Raw genomic sequence first — 6694 nt, 5'->3', positions numbered from 1 at the left:
CTTTTTGTCTAGGTTTGGTTTTCCAAAAAAAAAAAGAAAGGTCATCTAAACACCAGTAAGAGACAATGAACTTTGACTAACCTCCAGAAGACCACTTGACTATGAGTAGTAGAATATATAAGAGAATTTCTCTTTATTGATTAAATTCAATTTAACAAAGAAAAAAGCAAAATTTGTGAATGTGTTGGCCAAGGGGGTCCTGGAATGAGTACCTAATTTAAACCTAAACTAAAAAAAAAAAAAAAAAAAAAAAAGAAAGAAAGACAGAACAGCACCTTTAAGCATTTGCACCTTCGAGGGACATTTCAGTAGGCAAGGTCAAGAGCAAAGCAATAGATTATTGGTACATGCGAGACTGAGACAAGTTGCTAAAAAACGCTAAATACTGTTCACAGGTAAGAAACGTGAAGACAGTCATTCTTTCAAAAGAGGAAGTATTCTCATATGACAAAAAAATTATGATAGCGTAACTGGAAAGGAGTCATGTAAAAGGAAAAATTGAAAGCTTCAAAACCAATGTAAGTCAAAATTGTAACCTTAGAAATATAAATCAAAGCTGATGAATATTACTTAATAGTACAGGTGCAGTTTTCCTTAGCATATATGTAAAGGATCAGAGAAACCTAATTGTTCATAAGACTTGGAAGATTGTGATCCTATTTTTCAAGTATTGTGAGACATTATTAAGCATATGGTTGGATTGCTTTTGACATGCCATTTCTGTGGTCAGTTTATTAAGGTTAATAAGAGCTTGAAAGTAAGTTCCAATAAAAGTGCATGTTTTGTACTGCAAGATGTTCACAATGTCAATACTCTGGATAAAAAATGTCAATGATTTATTGGTATTTTGCACAACCTTCTTGTATTTTGACATCATTTCAGCTTAAAATTCTAACATTCTTTTTCCTTTTTTCCTTCTTAGGCACTTCACTAACCCTATGAATTTCAAAACCTTCAGAAGAAGTAAAGGTTATGATAAGAGGGAAATGGGATAGATTAACAGTATTAATTATCTGTGAAATTTGTAAAATAATTTGCAAATTTGTTTATCTACTGCATACTGTTTGCTTATTTACATTTAAATAAAAAACTAAGCACATTTCCTCATACAGTAGTTAAAATACTATTCTCTGCATAGTCTTCAACTTAATCTTCATGACTTACGAGACATGTTCTAACGGAAGTCAAGTTTTCTGCCTTGGTCAGGCTAAACCTCTAAAAGCACAGGTGCATATTTTCTTAATTTAAATATAGTTTATCTCTTTTTAAATGTATTACTTTATTTTTTTAAAAATAACCCTATAAGCTGAAATTTTGCAATGTGATAGAAAGCAGCATGAATGATTACTTAACCAAGTGTCCCTGCTTTACAGGACAATTATAGAGTGCCACAGGCCATGGGCTACAGTACTTGGGCATGGAGAGCATAAACTGAAGCAGGAATCCTTGTTGCACCCATATTACTGGCAGTAGAACACCAGGGGTAAATGTAATAAAAAATGAATTGAATTTTCAAAAATGGGAACTTATAGACAGTCTAGGCTCATTTCTCAAATTCAGCAAGTACCAGAGTATGTATTTAACTTGATTCAAAGGAGCAGTCCACTTACGACCGCATCATCCCATCAAAATGAAGTTTAAGAATGTTAAGCATCTGCCCTATTTCAGCTCTGGTGTTTAGAGAGGAGATTCACACCACAGCCAAACACCTTGTAATTTACAAGTGCTTCTTTGCTAGAAGGTACATTTTATTCTGATCAATCAATGTTATTTTCCAGGAAAGGACAACTATGACCACTGCAGTCAAGGGTGGGCTATGAGAAAATTGGAGGATTTGCCTCCTCAGCACAGCTCTTTGCAGAATACATATTAGATCTATGACCCAGTATGTGGCGGGCCCTTTGTTCTGAATGCAAACAAAAAGGAGGAAGGGATTAAATGACTTTGCTCTCCACAGAAGTGTCTCATCAGGAAAAAAAATGCCTTTTAGGGAAGCCTTCTAGACTATCAGCCTGTAATTGTCAGTAGGACTAGTAAAAAACATCTTACTCAACATCTTCTTACGTGATATTGCCAGGTTGTCAGCTGTACAACAAAATAAAATAAGTTCCACTCAGTTTAAACATGTTCTTATATGTAGACAGATCTGGATTATTAAATGTGGCATCATTAAAATCTCTGTAGATGGGTAATTAACAGCATGAAGTAAATTAAGCAGAGACATGCTGTATCTAATTTGAGTTACTGTACACTAGTTCCTTATTGCATACTTCCAGAAACTGGCATGATGGAATGTGGAAATAATTTTTCTTAATAAGAAAAATTAGTGGCAATGTCTCAGAAGGTCGCTGGAAGCTCATGCCATGAAATTACTGCAGATGTTTGACACATTATCATGTGTTTTGATACTTTTATTGCTTTTATAAACAGTATCTACATAAACCTTTGGGTGAAAATGCATAGGTCCTCTTTTTCTGAACCATTTTTCTATGAAATACAATATCGATAATGCATTTAAATTACTTAATATATCTTTTGTTAATGTCTTCAACATCTCGCTATTTCAATGTGTGACAAGCATCAGCAGGAAACTGCCATGTAAGTTTTCAGAATGTGTGCTGCAGATGCAAAAAGGTATGAAACACTGTTCTACAAAATTAATATCTACCAGGCCAAATGTATGACAGGAAGTTTAGCAGTATGAGTATGTAAATCAGTGGTGCTGTCAGCCAAATGTCACAAATTTCTGCAGGGGAACGGTAGAATTTCTTCATAATTCACATTCTGCTTCTCTGGGTGACTGGGAAAAGCAATTCACTTTGGACTCTTTCCCCACAGTGTAGTCAGAGGAGTTTGCATTTACTTGTGCCAGTGTACAGTCTTGCAACAACAGTTACATTTTTGTTGACACCTTCTGTATGGCAACAGCAAAATGAGACAGACAAGTAGAATTGTCTAACAGTATCTGCTTTTGGAGAAAAAAGCAGATAGCACCCATTAGTGGAAAAGTTATAGAAGTTCTTTTTTTTTTTTTTTTTTTCTGTTTTTCTTACATGGCAAGGAAGTGTTTTACACGCTGATAACTGAGGCAAAACTGTAGTATAAACAGAGCACTTCCAGAGCTAGCACAAGGTCAATCAAATCAAGTCAGTTACAGGGGTATGGTACAGATTTGACCTTACCTGGATACTTCACAGGAAACAGTGAACATACTTTGCTGCTAGAATTTTTGAGTGAAATAAATGAATGACACTGTGGGTTTTTAAAATCTCATTAGAGAAAAACAATAGCTTTTAGTCAGTACAGAGAAAGCCTTAGTGTTTGCTTAGTGTTTTCCTTCACACATTCTCTGTCTGAAGAATTTTCTTGTTGAAATGTTTGCTGCAAAAGTGATTTTTAATCAAATGCAAGAATTGTTTTTAAAATAAAGAAACAAACAAACAAAAAAAAAGCACTGAGAAACTTAATTCCCAGTTCTGAGAGGTTTTATTAGAAATCCATGTCTAAGTGTAACTTGCCATAAGTAAAAACCATGACACCTCTGTGTCCTGTTAACAAGGATATCTCAGTCTCTAGGTATTCTGAGTGAGCAGCACTGATCTATTGCATGTTTAACCATTATTATTAGAAATTATAATTAAGGAAAAAAAAAGATTTTAATGATGAATTAAGCTAAGGCAATTATAAACTGGGATGAGAATCAGAGGTTTTCACTCAAATGTGGCAGAAACATTAACAATACTGACTCTCTCTTCTTTTGAGATTTTCTCATGATTATTTTGTCTGTCTGCCTTTTAATGCTATTGCTTACCAGTTTTATTAGAATAGTGTCAATAAACTTCCTCTGTGGATCAGAACCCTGTACAGATAGACCATGTATAAAAGCATTAGAAATCAAAAAATCATGTGATGTGTATAAAAAAATATGCTCTTCTCAGCCTTGTTTCTGACGGTGGAACACCCTGCAAAAATAAGTACTCTGCAGAGCTAAGGTGTGCACAGGAAGATAACATGATTGTATGCAACACTGAAAGCCATGCAGCACTGCTCCTAGATTTTACAAGGCTTTAAGATTTCTTGGTGTAATTTCTTCTCACCTTGCATATAGCACACAGAGATTCAGATGAATAGTGGCTATGAATAAAGAAGCAAATTTAGCATTTAAGTTTTTTTCTTAAAATATTCTGGGTCAAGACTCAAACCTCCATTTCATCTGAAGGAATGATTCAAATTAAGTTTATTTCTATCTTTTTCCTTAAGCAAAAGAGTGTCACTCTGGGCTTGAGACATTAAAAGTTGCTAGCTGAGCCCACTCTTTTCCCCTTTTCTGGAGTGAGGATGCCATTACAAAGCCTGTCTTCCATAGATCTGATTTCACAGGCTAACTGCAACACCTAAAAGCAGAAAAGAGAAAGTTTCTTCATAAAGCAGCAGGTAAAAATTATTTCAAATGGTTATTATTAACTTCTAGCTTGGTCAACACTACATGGCATAATTCTACTGTGTGGTTTTTTTTGCAGAAATCTTGCAAAATTGTCTGGTTATCCAAATAACATGATTTTCAGCTTCCAGCTACTCAAGGAATTAAGGCTGCAGGAATTAAGGACAACATTGGGAAGAACTTTGCAGTAAAATTAAATTAAAACTCCAAAACATTCTGCCTCTGACAGCTAAGATCATGGGGGAAAGATAAGAGCATAGCATAAGGGACTGCATAATATCATTTTTAATTAAAAGACATTTGTAAAATCAGTTGTAGGCAGTTAGGCCAACATAAGAAATAGACAGAGAACATGAGGTAAACATAGGCATCTCTGCTCAAAAACAATAGAAACATGTGAAAGAAATAAGAGCCTGTGGGTATAATTTTGCTCTCAGTCATATGAGGAGTAGAATGCACATATATCTTAATTAACTGCACAACGTTGTAAAGAAGATCATAATCAGAAGCTATAAATTCACTGGACAGGTTAGGGCAAACAACTGATGAACCAGGAGCAACTCTTCAGGAAAGGACTTAGCGAAGTGAAGATACTCACAGCTGTCAATTAATGGGAGTCAATGGCCTTTGTCGCAGCAAGAGGTGGTGGTCTAGGTGTGTTCATCCATGAAAAACAGCACATTTGTTGTTTTTCATCTTCCTTTTCTCATTAGATAATGCTGAGAGCTCTGTTTCATCTGTGACATTTTGAAAACTTGTGTAACTTGTTTCCCACTCCATTTTTTGTCCTATCTGGCTTCATTTTTCATGATGTTGTGTTTCTGCTTTTCACAATTTGAAAGAGGACTCTGTTCATCAAGCTCCTAAATGTTCTCAGGACTCATCCTAAGATATTTAACTTTCTTAACAAATACATGTATAAAGGTTGCATGAGAAAATGATTTAGATTTCTTACTGGTCTGTTGCGGTGCAGCAACGGCATGCAGCAGCATGCTGGGTGCGAGCAGCAGAAGGGGGTGTGACACCTCCCCCGGGACCCGAACCTCCTAAGCAGTCGTTGAGCGATCAACGTGGAAAAGACGAGACAGGCCTTGCTTGCTTATCTGAGGATCATTTATTGTGCCCAAAGGGCAAAACTAAAAACGCCCATAACTCGAATATACAGCAGAGGCAAGGACCAGAACATGGGCAGGGCAGTGGGTTACAAGGGACAGGACTAGGGTGGAGCTTGGGACTAGGAACCAATAACAGAGTAGCAGGGGAGGAACATAAGGCGGGGATTACAATGTTCTAACCAATAGGGAGTTCCAGGGGAGGGGAACAGTTTAACTAAACCAATGGCACATCGAGGGATACATAAATGACAGGGAATCCTCTTGAACAAGGGGTAGGAATTAGGGAGGACTGACACCAGGGACTGAACCAATGCCTCAGGGGTGGCGGGGGTACAAACCCACTTAAAGAAAACAATAATATAACAAAAACACACCACAACACTGATCATGTCAGAAACATTATATACTTACGCCACAGTTTCTAGAGGTTTTTGAGATGTCTAAATGTACTGTTACCTGAGAAATTACCTCCTTGGCATCTTTCAAAAAAAAATAATACAGGAGTAAATTCTTTGCTTGGAAAGCTAGAAACTGTTTGCAAATGACCTTGGATTAAATCTGGTCTGGTTGCAAGAACTAAAGAATGCAATTGACCTGTGTTCTTCTGGAAGACATTTTTTTCATTATCTTGCATCTTGAATTAATTTGGTTTGTGTGCTCAAAGGCAACTCTATGATGAATGACATGGTGCAAGAGGTAGTGATGATTTCAGGAAATGCATTCTTCACTTGCTAAAGCATCAGTGCATCTGTATAGCTCAACATTTAAAAAATTATATGTTCAATTGATACAAAAGCAAAATATTCCTTATCAATATTTACCTCTACAAAAACTATATTGACATACATACCCAGAGTTTTCAGACTGCTCTTCTGTCAAAATATATTTGGATCCTCATTCAGTAACAGTTTAGTTAAACTAAATCATAAATTAAAAATGCTAGAAAAAGATGGGGGATTGTTTTGCCCTTTATTTGGCAAGTTTTATTTTATGAAGTGAAGCCACTTGTCTACATTTTCCATTTATCTCTTTTTGATAGAAATTAATAAAAAAGTATGTCATCTGAACTCCTGATATTTTGATTTGGAGATGTTGCCATGGTATTCTATACAGGCTGTAGTTTGAGCCCTGCTATTCT

General features: G+C 35.9%; 1 long non-coding RNA gene across 1 annotated transcript; it reads left to right on the top strand.

Annotated features, from left to right (window-relative positions):
* The first annotated feature begins 401 nt into the window (after nt 1-401).
* Nucleotides 402-1472, top strand: LOC128822632 (uncharacterized). The gene is made up of 3 exons (XR_008441533.1): nt 402-518; nt 923-969; nt 1374-1472. It is a non-coding gene; the product is annotated as an uncharacterized LOC128822632 (long non-coding RNA).
* The last annotated feature ends 5222 nt before the right edge of the window (nt 1473-6694 follow it).

Source organism: Vidua macroura, chromosome Z, assembly GCF_024509145.1.
Source record: "Vidua macroura isolate BioBank_ID:100142 chromosome Z, ASM2450914v1, whole genome shotgun sequence".
In the NCBI taxonomy this organism is placed as follows: domain Eukaryota; kingdom Metazoa; phylum Chordata; class Aves; order Passeriformes; family Viduidae; genus Vidua; species Vidua macroura.
This window is presented reverse-complemented; position numbering and strand designations above follow the sequence as displayed.